Genomic DNA, 20331 nt, shown 5'->3' with positions numbered 1-20331 from the left:
AGAAGACCGAGCTCAAGCAGGGGCACTGTTCATACACTGGGTCGAGCTATCCGACCTGGGATGATTGGAGACAAAGCGACCGACCTCTTCAGGTCAGGGTAGCCGACCTCTTCTAAAAGAGGTCGGCCAAATCGACAGGAAAGCCCAATAAAGGGCCCAAATAGCGGAACACAACCCAAATTCAAAGGCAACCCAAGCCTATAGAGATAAAGGCGGTTCCCTTAAAGATAAGCTGACTTCACTTAAAATAAGATAAGATAAGATAAGATAACTGACTTATCTTATCAGAAAGGTCAGCCCACACTACTATAAATACACTAGAGCACCCAGGTATAACTCATACTCTAATTCTACAATAAACCTGCTTAATACCCGTGCTAACTTAAGCATTGGAGTCTCTTGCAGGTACCCCCCACCCTCCGGTGACCAAGGATCAGAAGTGTAGCCAGTCCAACAAGTCAGACACAACAGCTCCGGCCGCCACCAGCCAGCCGGACACGTCATCTCCGACCAGTACAGAAGATCTCATCCGAGATCGACCTACAGTTTCAGGTAACCCTCGGAACAAAAAGCAAATCCTTGAAAGCATGATTAGGAGGAGACTTGAGTGATTAAACCCAAAACACCGAGCGATGGGAGTGTATACACACCAAGTGAAGGTTCAATTACTCAATTCTATGTTTCCACTTCACTTATCATGTATTCTTGCAAGTTGCTTCATTTTGAAACTTGAATCAATTCTTTAGATTTTGATTGCATTGAGCTACTTCTTTGCTTAGCCCTATATGTCTATATACTTGCTTGGAATTTGATTGTTTGTTTTCACCAAATCAATAGCACATTATATATATATACTTGCATGCATATAGATAGTTGCATTAAATAAGTCATTACCCCTTTTGATCATTCTCCTTGTTTGATTTAGCATGAAGACATGCTATTGTTTAAGTGTGGGGGAATTGATGAGTCCATATTTGATGAGATATTTTGACTTGACTTGAATGGATTTCATCACATAAACTCACACTTATTCACCAAAATAGCATACTTTTGTGATTTCTCCCTAATTTGAACATAAATGTGAAAACATGCATTTTTGTGCTTAAATTGAGCAATTTAATCCCACTTTTATTCCATTCGATGCCGTGATATGTTTTTTGAGTAATTTCAGGTCATTTTGGCAAGATTGGCTAGGCAAAAGTGGAAGAAAGCATGTACAAGGGAGAACACTTGAAGAAAACAAGGAAAAGCACACACAGACAAGTGTGCGTGCGCACAAGCATCTGTGCGTACGTACAAGAAGGAATTAACATGTGTACGTATGCACAACCCTCTGTGCGTACGCACAGGTCCCTGCACGTAGTTTCATTAATGAAACACGTGATACGCGATTTTGGGGGCCTTTGGCCCAGTTTTGGAGGACTTTATGCTGAATGGGAAGTGCTATATAAATGGGAATTGAAGCCATATGAAGTCATTAGAGTAGGAGGCCTCATTTTTTACAATTTTAGCATAGTTAATTAGGAGTAGGAGTAGTGTACAGTAGGGAATTCTCTCCTAGGGTTTTGATAAACCCCGTTTATAGGGTTTATCTTGTGCTTAATTTAGGAGATTTTATGACCTTTTACCCACATTTATTCAATAAAATAGCATGGTTTCATGATTGTCTCCTAATTTGTGCTTAAGTGTGAAAACATGCTTTCTAGGCCCTTAATTAGTTAAATTTAATTCACCTTTGATTCTACTAGATGCCTTGATGTCTTTCTTAGTGATTTCAGGTTTAGAAGGCTAGGAATGGATCAAAAGAATGAAGAGAAAAGCCTGCAAAGTGGAGAAATCATGGAAAAGCAAGGATTTGGGATGAGATCAATGACGCGCACACGCAGCAGACGCGCATGCGTGGATTGTGACGTTGCATGGCGACGCGTACGCGTACATGACGCGTACGCGTGGATGGAAAATTGTCAAGCGACGCATACGCATGACGTACGCGTACGCGTCGGTGTTCGCACGTGACTCACTTAAAGGCAAAATGCTGGGGGCGAATTCTGGGCTTCCCAAGCCCAAATCCAACTCATCTCTGATGCTATTTAACCCAAGGACTGAAAGGAAATCACAAGTCTAGTTACCATTAGTTTAGTTTTAGTTTGAGTTTTGGAGGAAAAGTTAGTTTTAGAGAGAGAAGCTCTCACTTCTCTCTAGAATTAGGATTAGGTTAGATCTAGATTAGGATTTCTTAGATCTAGGTTAATTTCATGCTTTGATTTACTTTTCCTTTTGTAATTCTTCTTCTTCTACCTTTTCTCTCTCTAGTTTTGCATTTAATTCATGTAATTCTCTACTTTTATGTTGATGCACTTTTGTTCTTCTATTTCTCTTTTAATGCAATTTATGATTCATGTTCCTTTATTGTTGAATTGCTTAATTCATTTTACTTTCCTTTTATGCCTTCCATGTGTTTGATGCAATGCTTGGTTGGATTATAGTATAGATTTTGTTTCTCTTGGCCTAGGTAGAGTAATTAGTGACTCTTGAGTTATCTAATGCCTTTGTTGATTGAAGATTAGAAGTTGCTAGTTAATTTGAATGCCTCTAAAGCTAGTCTTTCCTTAGGAGTTGATTAGGACTTGAGGAATCAAATTAATTCATCCACTTGACTTTCCTCCATGGTTAGAGGTTAACTAAGTGGGAGCAATGGACAATTGTGGTCACAATTGATAAGGATAGCTAGGATAGGACTTCTAATTTTCATTCCTTGCCAAGAGCTTTTCTAGTTGTTAGTTTATTTTCATTGCCATTTACAATTCTTATTTCTTATCTCAAAAACCCCAAAACATAGCTCAACCAATAACAAGAACACTTTATCGCAATTCCTAGGGAGAACGACCCGGGATTTGAATACTTCGGTTTATAATTTTAGGGGTTTGTACTTGTGACAAACAAATGTTTGTATGAAAGGATTATTGTTGGTTTAGAAACTATACTTCGGCGAGAATTCATTTGTGAAATTCTAAACCGTCAAAAATCCAATTCATCAAAATGGCGCCGTTGCCGGGGAGTTGCAATGGTGTTATGTTATTGGTTATTGTATATATGTGAATATTGTGAATAGCTTGATTTTTGGATTGCTTCTTAAGTTTTTGCTAGTTTTAGGACTTTGTTTCATTACTTCTTATTAGATTTTGTTTCTATTTTCTCTTTCCATTATGAATTCTCACTTTGGCTATGATTTTGGTTCTAACTATGTTTTAGGAAACGAGAGCTTCAATGAGGATGTGTATCAAGGATGGGACAATCAAAGATGGGAGGAGCCATATGCATATGATCAATCTTCATGGCAACAACCCCCACTAATGCACTATGAACAAGAGCCATTCTATGGTGCATGTCAATCCAACGGCTATGGTGAAATTCTCTTGTGACTTTCAAGAACCACCACCATATGCCTATGAACCATATCTTCAACATAACCCTCAACCATACTCACAAGCCCTTTTTCACCAACCATCTTCATATGACCCTAATCCATATCCACCATACCAACCACCTTTGGAGCCATATGAGCCACATATAGAACCACCACCATTCAACCTCAATACTTCCAAGAACCACCTCCACCATACTATGACCAAGATGAGCCACCTCCAATGTACATAAATTTTTAACCTCAAAATGAATTCTATCTCCCACCATAACCCTCCATGGAAGAATGTCAATGTCCATCTCTCAAGGAAACCATAGATCGGCTTCAAGCAACCGTCCGTCAAAAGTTAGATGCATGGGACTCATACCACATGTCCACGGATGATTGCGGGAGAACAACCGAAGAGGGTAGTATGAAGGGGATTGTAGAATCTCAACTTGAGCAGAACGGATTGGAGTGTGTTGAGCAACAAGTAGAACAAATGGAAAACATGGAACCACCACATCCTTACTATGATGAACCACCTTCCTACTATAAATCCTTCCCCTAAAATGATGTACCCCTTATCCACCCCAACTGCCAATGGATGACATCCTTGGTGTTCTTCTTCAATGGCAAGAGGTGATAAAAAGGGATGTACAACAATTCATGGCCACCTTGGACGGGGTGGTAAACAGGTTAGCATCCCAATGCTTGGGAACTCAAAGTACTCCCATGGCTACATGCGAAGAATCCAAGGAAGAGCATAGCATGAAAGAGAGATTGGATGATGAGAATTATTATTTTGTGTTGGAACAATTGGAGGAAGCTATAATTGTTGAAGAAAAGGAAGAAGTGGTTGAAGACTTAGGAGATGCGGAGCCTCCTTGGGAACATAGAGTTGAAGAAAACCCCTCCAAGAAGATTGAACTTGATGCTAAAGAAGAATGTGCACAACTTCCAAGGCATATTCCATATGAAGAATTGGATGGCATAGAGCAAGAATTGAGTTCCCTTGGTGATGAAGATCAAGCATCAAATCTTCGTGGTGAAGAATCCTTTGAGCATGAAAAACCTTTCCCCGGTGGATTTGAAAGCGTTGTGGAGGTAAATTTTTCTCACCCTCCCAATTATGACTTGAGTAAGGGAAAAGGCTTAGATAAAATTGTTGAACAAAGGATTACATTTGAGAAAACTTGTCAAGAGGTGGAAGTTCTTAGAAAGAGAAGGACAGGAGTTGGATACGCTTTGTCAAGACCCTTGGAATCGCCTTTGCCTAGGTTACCATCTACTCCTTCATTAGAGTGGGTGAAATTCATTTCTATTAGCTTTATTACCCCACTTGAATATAGTCTGCTTGAAACGGATGGCCAACTTAGGAAACTTTGTGGGATGAAGCCTAAGCGAAAAATGTTCTGTGGTTGGCGTTGCAAATCAAGGCTCATTCGGGTTGATACATCAAACATGAAATACAAAGGTTGGAGTAGTGCTCAACTAGATGGGTCTAGGAGGATTGTTGGTCACTTTATTGAGAATTCACCTTACTTGCCACCTGGATGAACTAATGATGATCAATTCAAGGATGGGTGTGGAAACAAGATATGGGATCCGAGAATACATGAAGATCACCTTTGGGAGCTCATAGCTTGTGCAGAACTCCATTAAGGCTTGAAGATATTAAATTTGAAGAATGGAGCTTGTTCCGAGGATTACCTGAAACTGTAGGTCGATCTCGGACGAGATCTTCTGTACTGGTCGGCGCTGTTGTGTCCGACTTGTTGGATATGGTGGTGCTGCTGATCCTTGATCACCGGAGGGGGGTGGTACATGCAAGGGACTCCGATGCCTAAGTTAGCATGGGTTTTAAGCAGGTATTTAGTAGAATCAGAGTATGAGTTATACCTGGGTGCTCCCGTGTATTTATAATGTTATAGAGTGATCTTTTTCCTAGAGACAAGATAGTTATCTTATCTTATCTTCGAGTGGAGTTATCTTTATCTCTGTGGGAACCGCCCTTATCTCTATAGGCTTGAGCTGCCTTTGGACTTGGGTCGTGTTCCTCTATTGGGCCCTTTTCTGGGCTTTTCTGGTGACTTGGCCGAACTCTTTTAAAGAGGTCGGTAATTCTGACCTAAAGAGGTCGGTCGATTCAGCCCGGGTAGGACAGCTCGACCCAGGGTATGAACAGTGCCCCTGCTCGAGCATGGTCTTCTTTTTGAGGTCGAATCCTGGCTTAGGACTTTAATCCTTTTCTTGGGGAAGCCGAGCTCGAACATTGTCGATTTTTTCTTTGTAGAGTTTTCCTTTGAATACGGAACGTTTTTTCTTTTCCTTTATCCTTTGGAAACGCACGTTTCTTTGCCTTGGGAATGTGCGAGGATTTTTAATAACCCCTTAACTCTTATTTTTTGCCGTTTTTCCCTCTTCTTCATTTTGAATTGGACTACCAAAAAGATTTCGCTTCCGTTTCTTCTTCCCTTTGCTTACTGTAACTCCAGCCTTTTCCCTTTCATTTTTTTTGGCTCACCTGGGACTTTTGTTTTTACGTTTTCACGCTTCTCTCTATGGTGCCATTTGGTGGTTGTTGGCGCTTCGCTTGAAAGGTGATCTTTGGTCTCGTTTTTTGTCTTCAACCTCTCAGTGTTCATCGTCCCCTCCATTTTGCAGGTAGGTTTTCTTTCTGTTTCTTTCTTTTACCTCTTTCACCGTTCTTCTTCGTGCTTGCATTGTTCTATTTTTGGCAAAGTTTTGATTTTGCTTGAATTTACATTGGAAAGCTTGAACCTTTTCGTATTGTCGTGCTTGATTGTTGCTGTGACACATGTTTTTCTAGAGTTCCTTCGACTTATATATGCTCCTTGGTGTATTCCCTGATAATTTGATGCTTTTAGGGTTTTGCATGTTGTCACTGCTTCTGACCGTACCTTTTGTGGCTTATGAAATGCTTGATTCTGAAAAAGATTGTGCCTTTTGGTGATTTTGATCTGTTTGATTGTTGACAGTTTCCTTTGCTAGTAGTTTTGTTGAAAGATGGCTACTTTTGATGACTTTTTGATTTTGTGACTTTCTTCTCAGAGTGTCTTTTGTTTGAAAGAAGGTTATTTTTCTTGTTGAGATGACCTTGTAGATTTTCCTGAGTCGTCGTTCTGTTACTGACTCCAAAGGATGCCCATGGACCTTGGGTTGTGTCCCAGGGTTTCCTTTTGCTATTGTATCTGTTTTCATCCGAGCTGTTTTTGTTATGCCCGAGTTGTTTATTTAGTAATCCCTCTCTCTTTTTCTTTGCTGTAGGACTAGTTGACCATGTCTTCTCGCAAAAATATTGTCGAGACATCTTCCAAGGTCCCTGAGGGTATGTCCGACTGGCTGGACTCCCTCGTCCTGATGTGTGTTTCTGTAGTTAATTCTGAGTTCTACGTGGAGCTTAGAAAACATCACCAAATATGTAGTAGTAGGGAGCAAGAGAAAAATTATGAATTGGTAGCGCCTGACTCCGATGAAAGGGTTTGCTTTTCTGCTCTGACCCAGGGGGAACGCCCCTTCTTTTATGCTTACGACTACTTTTTCAGCCAAATGAACATCACCCTTCCTTTTACCTCCTTCGAGACCGACTTGTTGTGGTCGTGTAATGTAGCTCCATCCCAGCTCCATCCGAACTCCTGGGGCTTTATCAAGATCTTTCAATTGCTTTGCCAAGAGTTGGATGTCAAACCTTCTCAAACTCTCTTTCTTTATCTTTTTGTTTTGACTAAGCCCGGGATTTCTACAAAAAAGAAAGCTTCTTGGATTTCCTTTCGGTCTGCTCAAGGACATAAAGTGTTTGCTATGTATGACAAGTCCTTTAGGGACTTTAAGAATTACTTTTTTAAGGTCCGAGCTGTTGAGGGAGCTCGACCATTTTTCTTAGAGTCGAATAATGAACGTGCCTTCCCTTTGTGTTGGCAAAAGAATGTCGTGGTGTCTCGATACTCGTGGGAGATGCTTGATGAGGTCGAGCAGGCTTTTGTGACTGTGTTGGAAGATATTTGGGGGCAACTTCCCCATCTCGATACAAAGAGATTTTGGGGGACCCCTCTCTTATCCGAGTTGAGCTGGGTAGTGACCGACTTCTTTTACTCTGTTTTATTTGCTTTTGCTTCTTTTCCTTTCAGTTTGTAACCTGTTTTTTGGTCGACTAGTTTTTTCAGAGATGGCAAAGACCAATAATTCCATGAAAGCCTTTAAGAAGGCGAGGAAGGCCATCGCTGCCCAGAACATCTCGGCTAAAGCTGCAGGGGAGGGATCTTTTCAAGTTCCTCCTAAGAAACCGATCTTGAGCTCTACTGTGCCGAGGAGGATGATTCCAACTCTTCAGGTCTATTTGGTTGATCCTCCCTTGACTTCTGCTGCTACTTCTTCTACTGTTGGCCCTCCTCCAAAAAGACAGAGGACTGTTGAGCCTTTCAATTTGGATGCCCTTGACTTTGATGCCGTTGGGTTTATTGATCAGTAGATTGCTCCTTATGGTGTTGTTCCTACTGACGATGTCTCTCTTCTTCGTCATTTGGACTTTATTACTCGGAGTAGTATTAAGATGGCACATATGGGAGCAGCTTTATACCGAACTGCCTAGGATCTTCCCATTCATGCAACAAAGGCTTTTATAGAGGAGGCTAAATCAGAGTTCAACAGAATCAATGGGTTGAAGGAGGAGCTTGAGGTGAAGGTGGCGAAGCTGGAAAAAGAGTTGGAGGGTGAGAAGACTCGAGCTACTGCTGCGGTGTCTTCTGCGAACTTGGCTGAGGAGATGGCATTGAAACATAAAGAGAGCTACGTCCTAACTTATGGGGAGATGATAGAGCTCAGGCAAAGGTTGAAGTCTGCTCAGGCCGACTACACTGAGCTCCAGGGTCATCTTGTAGGTAGCGTGAATGCTGCTTATGAGAATTTGAAGGCTCAGGTTCGAGTTCTTGCGCCCGAGCTCGACTTCACCCTATTCAGCTTGGACAACATTGTAGTAGATGGTAAGATTGTTCTTGATGGCTCGGATGATGATGATGTAGATATAGACCCTCCTCCTGTGCCATCTACAAAAGCCTCTACAGCCCCGGCTTCTTCGATTCCTAATACTGAGGTCGTCCAACACGAGCCTGACCCTGATGTGCAGATCTTGAACTGGGATGATGGGACTGTAGATGAAATTCCTACAAAGATCATCTATCCTTCGTCGACTCAGGGTGCTGCACCTGATGAGAACTTGGATCTTTGATACATTTTATTTGATATATTCTGTACATCCTGGTTTGTGGGCTTTTTGAACTCTTATTTTTATAGCTGGTGGTTTATTTGTCTTTGGATATTTTAGTTGCTTTTCTTTTAGGAACTTTATTTAGAAAAAACAAAGTAGTTTCTTAGGCTCTTGGGGTCGACTTCAAGCGGCTTCTTGAGTTTGTTATTATAGCAACCTTGTTTCTTTTGTGATATGATTGTCTACATCTTTTTGACACTTTTCGGAATCTTGGGAGTGTTGGAGTCTTGCTGTCCGACCTCTTTTGATTACCTTTGTGCTTTATTTCTTACTCTTCTTTGTATTCTTTGACAGAGTTCTTGTAGATTGCTTTTATGGCTTTCTGGGTCTGACTTGAGTCCCTTATAGCGCATGCCTTCTGCCGGCCGACTTCTTTTGTGTAGTCTTTTGTAATAATCCCTTGGGATTTACTTTTTATAACTCTGTCACTTTGATTTGGCTTTGGCCGACTTCGTCATCTCGGTCTGCTCGAAGTTATTTCTAGTAATCCATTTTATTTGGACCTTGTCAAGTCTCTTTTTATGGATTACTACTTATAACTTTTTGTAACTTTTTTGGGTCGACTTCGTCATGTCGGTTCTTTCTAAGTTATTTCTAGCAATCCGTCTTATTTGGACCTTTGTCACGTCTCTTTTATGGATTATTTTTTATAACTTTTGTGGTTTTGTTGGGCCGACTTTATCATGTCGGTTCCTTTCTAAGTTATTTTCAGTAATACATATTATTTGGACTTGTGTCAAGTCTCTTTTATGGATTACTTTTTATAACTTTTGTGGTTTTGTTGGGCCAACTTTATTATGTCGGTCCCTTCTAAGTTATTTCTAGTAATCCTCTTTTTTAGGGCTGGCTAGGCCTCTTTCTAGGGATTACTTTTTATAACATTTGTTGTTATAGTCGACTGGTCCGACTTCTTTATGTCGGTCCATCTTTAAGTTATTTCTAGCAATCCATTTTTGTTTAGGCCTCGTCAGGTCTCTTCCTATGGATTACTTTTTGATAACTTCTTGCATTATTCTATTTTTGCCGCTTTTCATCTTGCCGATTTTGTAGAAATTGATTGTGATCCTCGCTTGGTCGACCTTTGATGAATTCTGATTTCATCTTCATTGATCTTTATTGTGATCGAGCAGTGAATTTGGTTTTCACTTTTTGCCGATCTGTAGCTTTATAATCGGGCAATGAATTTTTTGCGTTTCAGATTAATGCGTCTTGATAAAGAGGATTTGTAGAAAATCTAAAAAAAATTATTCAAAATAGAAAATATTCAAATATATACATGTGGGTGCTTTACCCCTCTAAGTCCGGCAGTTCGTAGATCTTGGCTTGGCGCCTCGTTAAAAAAACCTTTTCAGGAAAAAGAGTGCACCTTATCCTAAGATCTTTATTACTTCTTAACTGTAATACCTTGTTAGGTTGCAGGCGTGCCATAACCTTGGGAGCTCTCGCCCTTCGACTTCGGACAGCCTGTAGTAGCCCTTTCCGAGTGCTTCTATGACTCGGTAGGGTCCTTTCCAGTTTGCCACCAGCTTTCCTTCTCCAAGTCGACTTGTTCCGATATCATTTCGGACTAGGACGAGGTTGTTGTCGGCAAAGCTTCGCTTACTACTTTTTTATTGTACCTTGAGGCCATTCTACGTTTTAGCGCCTCCTCCCTGATCCGAGCTCTTTCCCGTATTTCTGAAAGTAAGTCGAGTTCTTCCCTTTGAAGTTGGGAGTTGGCCTCTTCACTGTAGTGGATCACTCTGGGCGATCCTTCTTTGACCTCCACTGGGATCATTGCCTCCATTCCGTAAGCTAATCGGAAAGGTGATTCCTTTGTGGTGGAGTTGTCCGATATGCCCACAGGACTTGTGGGAGCTCTTCAGCTCAGGCTCCTTTCGCGTCCTGTAATCTCCATTTAACCCGGCCAGTATGACTTTGTTGGCGACTTCTGCTTGTCCATTAGCCTGGAGGTGTTCAACGGATGTGAATTGGTGCTTTATTTTCAAGTCCGCCACCAATTTTCTGAAGCCTGCATCTGTGAATTGAGTGCCATTGTCTGTCGTAATGGAGTATGGAACATCAAACCTTGCGACAATGTTTCTGTATAGAAATTTTTGACTTCTTTGAGCAGTGGCGTTAGCTAGGGGCTCTGCCTCAATCCACTTTGTGAAATAGTCTACCCCTACGATGAGGAACTTGACCTATCCTGATCCTTGAGGGAAGGGTCCAAGGAGGTCGAGTCCCTATTTTGCAAATGACCAGGGTGAGGTTATGCTGATGAGTTCCTCTGGTGGGGAGATGTGGAAATTAGCATGTTTTTGACATGGTGGACATGTCTTTACGAACTCTGTTGCTTTTTTTTGTAAAGTCGGCCAGTAGAATTTGGCTCGGAGTACTTTTTTGTGATAGCTTGTGCTCCGAGATGGTTGCCACAGATGCCACTGTGTATTTCTTCTAAAACTTCCTTTGTGTTGGAAGTCGGCACACATTTTAACAGTGGTGTTGAAATCCCTCTCTTGTATAGAGTATTGTTTATGATGGTGTAGTATTGTGCTTCCCGTTTTAACTTCTTTGCCTCCTTCTTATCTGCAGGGAGTATTTCTATTTTGAGGTAGTTAATTATGGGAGTCATCCATCCTTGATCTAGACCGGTTATGGCTAGGATCTTTTCTTCTTCCAAAATTGACGGATTCTGCAGTATTTCTTGGATGAGGCTTCTATTGTTGCCACCTGGTTTGGTACTGGCTAGTTTTGAGAGTGCATCAGCTCGAACATTCTGTTTCCGTGGTATGTGGCGGACCTCATATTCCCCGAGTTGTCTGAGCTGTTCCCTGGTTTTGTCCAAGTACTTTTTCATGGTGGGATCCTTGGCTTGGTAGCTCCCTGTTATTTGTGAGGTGACTACTTGTGAGTCACTGAAGATAATAAGTTTTTGAGCTCCAACCTCCTTAGCAAACTTCAAACCAGCTAGCAATGCCTCATATTCGGCCTGATTGTTTGAAGCAGGGAACTCGAACTTTAGGGAGAGTTTGATTTGGGTTCCCTGATTGCTTTCTATTATCACACTTGCTCCGCTCCCGGTTTTGCTCGACAAGCCGTCTACGTAGAGATTCCATTCTGTAGGGATTTCCGGGGTGTCAGTAAACTCTGCAATAAAGTCGGCTAGGTACTGTGATTTGATGGCTGTCCGAGCTTCATATTGAATGTCGAATTTGAAAAACTCGACTGCCCACTGTAAGATTCTTCCTGCCAAATCTGTTTTCTGTAGAATGCCTTTTATGGGCTGGTTGGTCCGAACCTTGATGATGTGGGCTTGAAAATATGGGCGAAGTCGTCGAGACGTTAGTATGAGAGCGTAGGCAAATTTTTCTATTTTTTGGTAGTTTAGTTCGGACCCTTGTAGTGCTTTGCTGATGAAGTATATAGGTTGTTGTCCGCTTTCGTCCTCTCTGACCAGTGCTGAGGCTACTGCCCGATTTCCTACTGTGAGGTACAATACAAGTGGTTCTCCTTCCCATGGCCGAGTTAGAATATGTGGTTTTTCCAGGAACCTTTTGAAATCCTGGAAAGCCTGCTCGCACTCCGTTGTCCATTCAAACCTCTTTTCATTCCTTAAAGTGGTGTAGAAGGGGAGAGATCTTATTGCTGATCTGGCTAGAAATCTGGACAAGGCTGCCAATCTTCCATTGAGTTGTTGTACCTCTTTGACACAAGTCGGACTCTTCATGTCGAGTATTGCCCGACATTTATTCGGATTTGCCTCGATTCCTCTTTGTGTTAGCATGAAACCCAAGAATTTGCCAACTTCTACTGCGAAGGTGCATTTTACAGGGTTAAGTCGCATGCCATGCCTTCTTATGGTATCGAATACTTGGGTGAGGTCGGACAGTAGTGATTCCTCTCTTTGTGTCTTTATTAACATGTCATCCACGTATACCTCCATGATTTTCCTGATATGGTCTGTAAATATTTTATTCATTAATCTTTGATAAGTGGCTCCTGTGTTTTTGAGTCCGAATGGCATGACGATGTAGCAGTAGTTTGCTTTTGGGGTTAAGAATGAGGTTTTTTCTTGATCAGGTGGGTAAATTGGGATTTGATTGTATCCCGAATAGGCGTCCAGAAATGAGAGGTATTTGTTTCCAGAGGAGGCATCCACCAGAGCATCTATACTTGGGAGTAGATAAGGATCTTTTGGGCAAGCTTTGTTGAGATTAGTGTAGTCAGTGCACATCTGCCACTTCCCTTTTGATTTTTTCACCAAGACGACATTGGCTAGCCATAGTGGATACTTGACTTCTCTTATGAATCCTACCTCTAGTAGAGCTTGCACCTGTTCTTTCACAGCTTGGAATCATTTTGGCCCAAGTTTTCTACGTCTCTGCTGTACTGGCCGAGATCCTGGGTATACCTACAGCTTGTGGCACATTAGCTTGGGGTCTATACCCGACATGTCTGCGGCCTTCCAGGTGAAGAGGTCAACATTATTTCTTAAGAACTGTATCAGGGACTCCTTTACATCTCCTTTTAGGATTGTGCCAATATTGGTTGTTTTATTTGGGACATTGATGAGCGGATAATTTATACCCTTTTTGGCATTATTTTTACATAGTTTTTAGTATGTTTTAGTTACTTTTTATTATATTTTTATTAGTTTTTATTCAAAAATTACATTTTTGGACTTTACTATGAGTTTGTGTGTTTTTCTATGATTTCAGGTATTTTCTGGCCAAAATTGAGGGACCTGAGCAAAAATCTGATTCAGAGGCTGAAAAAGGACTGTAGATGCTGTTGGATTTTGACCCTGCTGCACTCAAAGTGAATTTTCTGGAGTTACAAAAGCTCAATTGGCATGCTCTTAATTTCTTTGGAAAGTAGACATCCTGGGCTTTCCAGCAATATATAATAGTCCATACTTTGCCCGAGATTTGATGGCCCAAACTGGCGTCCAAATCCATCCTAAAACTTTCTGGCATAAAACGCCCAAACTGGCACCAGAATTGGAGTTAAACGCCCAAACTGGCACCAAAGCTGGCATTTAACTCTAGGAATAGCCTATGCACGAAAAAGCTTCAATGCTCAGCCCAAGCACACACTAAGTGGGCCCCAGAAGTGGATTTCTACACTATCTGCACTTAGTTACTCATTTTCTGTAAACCTAAGTTACTAGTTTAATATAAATAGCACTTTTTACTATTGTATTTGCATCTATCTGGGACAAAACTTTTATCATTGTTGTTCACGTTTGGAGGCTAGCCTCACGGCCATGCCTAGACCTTTTTCACTTATGTATTTTCTACGGTGGAGTTTCTACACCTCATAGATTAAGGTGTGGAGCTCTGCTGTTCTTCATAAATTAATACAAGTACTATTGTTTTTCTATTCAATTCACGCCTACCTCTTCTCCAAGATATACTCTCGTACTTAATCACCCACTATCTTCGTTACTCGCTTAGCCAAGATTCGCGTGCCTGACAACCACAAGCGGTCTACATGATGTTCAACGTAGTCATTGGACAACAGCTGGAGTATATTCTCTTGGATATCTAATACACGGACCGAGTCCGTGAGATTAGTATCTTCGTGGTATAGGCTAGAACCATTGGCAGCATTCCTGGGATCCGAAAAGTCTAAACCTTGTCTGTGGTATTTCGAGTAGGATCTGGGAAGGGATGACTGTGACGAGCTTCAAACCTGCGAATGTTGGGCGCAAGTGACAGTGTGCAAAAGGATCAATGGATCCTATTCCGATGCTAGCAGGAACTGATAGATGATTAGTCATGCGGTAGCTGTACCTGGTATTTTTCATCCGAGACGAGAAATCCGACAGTTGATTAGCCGTGCAGAAACCGTAGATGACCATTTTCACTGAGAGGATCCTACAGCTTGCCATGGAAGGAAGTAACGCATGGTTGGAAGGAGGCAATAGGAAAGCAGAGGTTTAGAAGCAACAAAGCATCTCCACACGCTTATCTGAAATTCCCACCAGTGAATTACATAAGTATCTCTATTTTATTTTATGTTTTATTTATCTTTTAATTATCAAAACCTCATAACCATTTGAATCCGCATGACTGAGATTTATAAGGATGACCATAGCTTGCTTCAAGCCAACAATCTCCGTGGGATCGACCCTTACTCACGTAAGGTTTATTACTTGGACGACCCAGTACACTTGCTGGTTAGTTGTGCGGAGATGTGAAAAGTATGGATCACGATTTCCGTGCACCAAGTTTTTGGCGCCGTTGCCGGGGATTGTTCGAGTCTGGACAACTGACGGTTCATCTTGTTGCTTAGATTAGGTAATTTTATTTTATGTTTAAGTTTTTTATTTTTAATTTCCAAAAATTCAAAAAAAAATTAAATAATATCAATAATAATGTTTAGTTTTCTAAAATATTCTTCAGAATTTTTAAGAATGAATTCTAGAGTTTCCTGGGATTTGTTGAAGCCTGGCACATGTCTAATCTTTTGTACTGAGGCTTCTACTTCTCATTGACATGCTTGTATGTTTTATGCTAAAGTTTGGCTGGCTATTTGGCCATGTCTAATCATTTGAACCGAAGCTTTCACTTAAAGCTTGGCTGGCCATTTGGCCATGTCAAATTCTTTTGGACCAAAGCTTTAGACTAACATTGCATGATTCCTGGAATTCTTATTAAAAATTTTGTATCCCTTTATTCTCTTTTTTCAAAATAATTTTTGAAAAATACAAAAAAAATTTAATAAAATCATAAAACCAAAAATATTTGTGTTTGTTGTATGAGTCTAGTGTCAAATTTTAAGTTTAGTGTCAATTGCATATTTTGAGTTTTCTTTAAATTTTCGAAAACACATGCATTGAGTTCTTCATGATCTTCAAGTTGTTCTTGATGATTTTCATTATTTGATCTTTGCATTTTCTTGTTTTGTGTCTATCTTTTCTTGTTTTTCATATGCATTTTTGAATTATTAGTGTCTAAAGTTTAAAAATTTTTAAGTTTGGTGTCTTACATGTCTTTCTTTTCTTAAAAATTTTCAAAAATATGTTCATGATGTTCAACATGATCTTCAAAATGTTCTTGGTGTTCATCTTCACTTTCAAAGTGTTCTTGCATATATTTTTTGTTTTGATCTTAAATTTTTATGTTTTGTTTCATTTTTGTGTTTTTCTCTCTCTTCATTAAAAATTCAAAAAAATAAAAAATAATATATTTCCCTTATTTCACTCATAAATTTCGAAATTTTGAATTGATTTAGTAAAAAAGTTTTAAAATTTAGTTGTTTCTTGTTAATCAAGTCAAAATTTCAACTTAAAAATCCTATCTTTTCAAATCTTTTTCAAAAAAAATCAAATCTTTTTCATTTTCTTCTCAATATTTTCGAAAATTTTAAAATTGATTTTGATGCACGGAAAACTTGTCTTATAACGAATTTCCTTCGGCAAGTGTATCGAATTTGTCGTCAAGTAAAAACTCACAATAGAGTGAGGTCGAATCCCACAGGGATTGATTGATCAAGCAATTTTAATTAGAGGAATGTTCTAGTTGAGCGAGTCCAGATTTTGAGTTGAGAATTTGCAGAAAATAAAATGGCGGGGAGGTAAATGGCAGAAAAAGTAAATGCTAGAATTAAAGAACTGAAAGTAAATGCCTGAAAGTAAATTGCAGAATTGTAAATGGGAATGGGGGAATTGCTCATAAAAGTAAATGATAGAAATTAAAGAGAATGGGTAAGATCAGAAATGGGGAGTTCATTGGGCTCAAGAGATGTTGCATTCTCCGGATCAATTTCATTTTCATCTCTTCCTCAATCAATGCACTCATTGATCTCCTTGGCAATCTTAAGTGATCGAATTACAATTTCTTGTAATTCAATCTCTCAAATGTTGATCAATAGCCAATTCCTTGGTCAATTGCTCATGAAAAGAGATGAAGTATGGTCACTGATTATACCACATGCATTTCCCAAATCAAGTGTTGAGAGGATTATAGTCACATATCCATCCAAACCCAATTTGGTCCAGCATGAGAAAGCATTTCTAGCATGATCTCTTCATTCCTCTTTCAAGGTTCAGAAGTGATCCAAGTATGAATAGCTTCTTTTCTAAGATAACTACTCAATTGGATGAAGATCGAAAGCTTTCAAGTAAAATCAAGAGAAAAGATAGAAGAAGAATAATGAAAACTAGTATTGATCCATCAAATTACAACAGAGCTCCCTAACCCAATGAAAGGGGTTTAGTTGTTCATAGCTCTGGAAAATGAAAACAAAGATGGAGAATACATGATAAAACTAGAAGTGCAGAGAAAGTAAAATACAGAGAATAGTTTTATGCCAAGAGGCTCCCTATAATTTCCAACTCTCTAAATAATTCAAAGCTACTCCTATATATACTACTCTTCTACTCTTCTAGTTGGTTCTTCAAGTCTTGGGTGTGGGCCTTTGGATCTTGAGTTTGAAGCAGTTATCTTCTTCATTGGGCTTTGCTTTGCTTGTAGAGAGAAAGTGTGAAGTGGGCAGAGACTTTAGCTTAGGACGTTAGTGGTGTTAACGTTCAGTGAAAATATGGGTTCGAGAACTTTAGTGACATTCAACTTTTTCACTAACGTTCCTCACCCAAGTAAGAGCCACGTTAACCTCAACGTTAGTGGCACAAACGTTGCCCCTAACGTTTCCTCTTTGTCCTTCGCGCACGTTATTGGGACTCAACTTTCCCAATAATGTTGAGAAGCCTCCCCCTTCCCTACGTTAGAGTCCACGTTAATTTAGTTAACGTGGCTCTTTTAACGTAGGCTTGCCAACCTTCGAGAACGTTAGTGACACTTAACATTGTCACTAACGTTCCAATGTGCCCCTTAGCTCCCACGTTAGAGTCCACGTTAACTAGGTTAACGTGGCTGTGCTAGCCATCTCCAACGTTAGTAACAAAGTTGAATGTCACTAACGTTGGCTCATCATCCCTCTCCTCACGTTAGCTTCCACGTTAACTAAGTTAACGTGGGAGTTAACGTGGCTCATTGTGGCTTGTGTTGGCTCCTTCCAACGTTAGTGACAATGTTTGGTGTCACTAACGTTGTCGACAACCTTTCTTCTTCACGTTAACTTCCACGTTAACTAGGTTAACGTGGGAGTTAACGTGGCCTCTTGGGGATAGTGTGTGTTCATCCCAACGTTAGTGACAATGTTTGGTGTCACTAACGTTGTCGATCACCTAGTTTCTTCATGTTAGCTTCCACGTTAACTAGGTTAACGTGGGAGTTAACGTGGCTTCTTGTGACTTGGCCAACATTAGTGAGAATGTTGAATGACACTAACGTTGGTGTCCCCCTTTTCTTTTTAACGTTAGAGGCCACGTTAACTAAGTTAACGTGGCAACTAACGTGGCCACTTATGAGCTTGGTCCAACGTTAGTGATAATGTTAAGTGTCACTAACGTTGGCTCCATTTCCTTTCTTCCACGTTAGAGTTCACATTAGCTTAGTTAACGTGACTCTTAACGTGGGCAATGATGGCTTCGAGAGCGTTATTGGCAATGACTTTTCTCATTAACTTTGCAAGTTACTCCCATTCAACGTTAGTGTTAACGTTAGTGTAACTAACGTAGCTACTAATGTGGTTCTTCTTTGCTTCCTTTGTCCTGAAATCAAGCAATAAAGTGCATTAAAGTTCTAGTCCAAGTCATGGGAAATGTAACATCCAATTTGTCATTAAATTCATGCAAAATTCTCATGAAATCATGTAAAGTGCACAATGTATGCTTGAATCAAGATGTAAATGAATATCTATCCAAAACTAGCTTATTTCCTAAGGAAATGCATGAAACTACCCTAAAAACAGTAAAGAAAAGGTCAGTGAAACTGGCCAAAATGCCCTGGCATCACAACACCAAACTTAAAGCTTGCTTGTCCCTAAGCAAGTACTGGAACAAGAGAATGATGAATGGAATGCCAAGAGACATGAGTCATTCTTGTGGAAGTCATGTCCCTGGTTTTATGGTGGTTTCATGCATAGCAACTTAGGTTCATTCCTGGATTTCAGACCTTTATCATGTCCTAGAATACTCACTGTGGTTGCATCCCATGAGACTTTTATTCATTGATCCTTTTGTTGTTATTTCAGGGCTTATTTTTGTTCTTAAGCTAAGTGCTCTGTAAGGGGGCAACTCTTTAAAATAAGCTTTCAGTCAACACTCCCGAACCAGTTGGTTCAAGGTGCTAGGTGTTGAAGCACCCCTAAGGACTTACTTGCTCAAGTCTCTCCCCCATACATACACACCACAGGCACATAGTTTATTTATTTTCTTTTCTTGAGACCTTGGTGTCCAGCACCTCTTTGGGTTACTAAATGCTTTGTATTGAGGGTTACTCTTGATAGTGGACTTTCAGCTGATAATCCCGAGTTAGTTAACCCAAGTTACCAAGTGATAAGGCACCCCCAAGAGCTTATTCATCCAAGTAGATCCCTCACATAGGAGCACCACAGACACATGCCTCAAGATTAAAACCATAGGTGCCTAGCCTTATTGCTTACTCTTTTTCTTTTATTTTTCAACCTTTATTGTTCTTTCCCTTTTTCTTATTAGGATCTTCTTATTTAGCTAGTCTCATGAGGTGTGTCTCAAGCATAGTATTCATGACAGATAGTTGTCCTCCCACCTTATGGTTGAACCAACTTAGCTAACTGATGAGCGGATAATTTATACGCTTTTTGGCATTGTTTTTAGTATGTTTTTAGTAGGATCTAGTTACTTTTAGGGATGTTTTCATTAGTTTTTATGTTAAATTCACATTTCTGGACTTTACTATGAGTTTGTGTGTTTTTCTGTGATTTCAGGTATTTTCTGGCTGAAATTGAGGGACTTGAGCAAAAATCAGATTCAGAGGTTGAAGAAGGACTGCTGATGCTGTTGGATTCTGACCTCCCTGTACTCAAAATGGATTATCTAGAGCTACAGAACTTAAAATGGCGCGCTTCCAATAGCGTTAGAAAGTAGACATCCAGGGCTTTCCAGAAATATATAATAGTCCATACTTTGCCCGAGTTTAAACGACGCAAACTGGCGTTCAACGCCAGCTCTCTGCCCAATTCTGGCGTCCAGCGCTAGAAACAAGTTGCAAAGTGGAGTTCAACGCCCAAAATGGCACAAAAGCTGGCGTTCAACTCCAAGAATGACCTCTCCACGTGGAGACTTCAAAGCTCAGCCCAAGCACACACCAAGTGGGCCCCGGAAGTGGATTTATGCATCAATTACTTACTTCTGTAAACCCTAGTAGCTAGTTTATTATAAATAGGACTTTTTACTATTGTATTTGACATCCTGAGTTTTATCTTCTGATCATCCTGGATTGTATTTTGATCCTGTGATCACGTTTTAGGGGGCTGGCCATTCGGCCATGCCTGGACTTTTCACTTATGTATTTTCAACGGTAGAGTTTCTACACTCCATAGATTAAGGTGTGGAGCTCTGCTGTTCCTCAAAGATTAATGCAAAGTACTACTGTTTTTCTATTCAATTCAACTTATTCCGCTTCTAAGATATTCATTCACACTTCAACCTGAATGTGATGAATGTGACAATCATCATCATTCCCTATGAACGCGTGCCTGACAACCACTTCCATTCTACATTAGATTGAATGAGTATCTCTTAGATCTCTTAATCAGAATCTTCGTGGTA

Source organism: Arachis ipaensis, chromosome B3 (genome assembly GCF_059453495.1).
Source record: "Arachis ipaensis isolate K30076 ecotype BB chromosome B3, ASM5945349v1, whole genome shotgun sequence".
NCBI classification, from domain to species: Eukaryota; Viridiplantae; Streptophyta; class Magnoliopsida; order Fabales; family Fabaceae; genus Arachis; species Arachis ipaensis.
The sequence above is the reverse complement of the archived record's forward strand: the minus strand, read 5'-3'. Positions refer to the sequence as shown.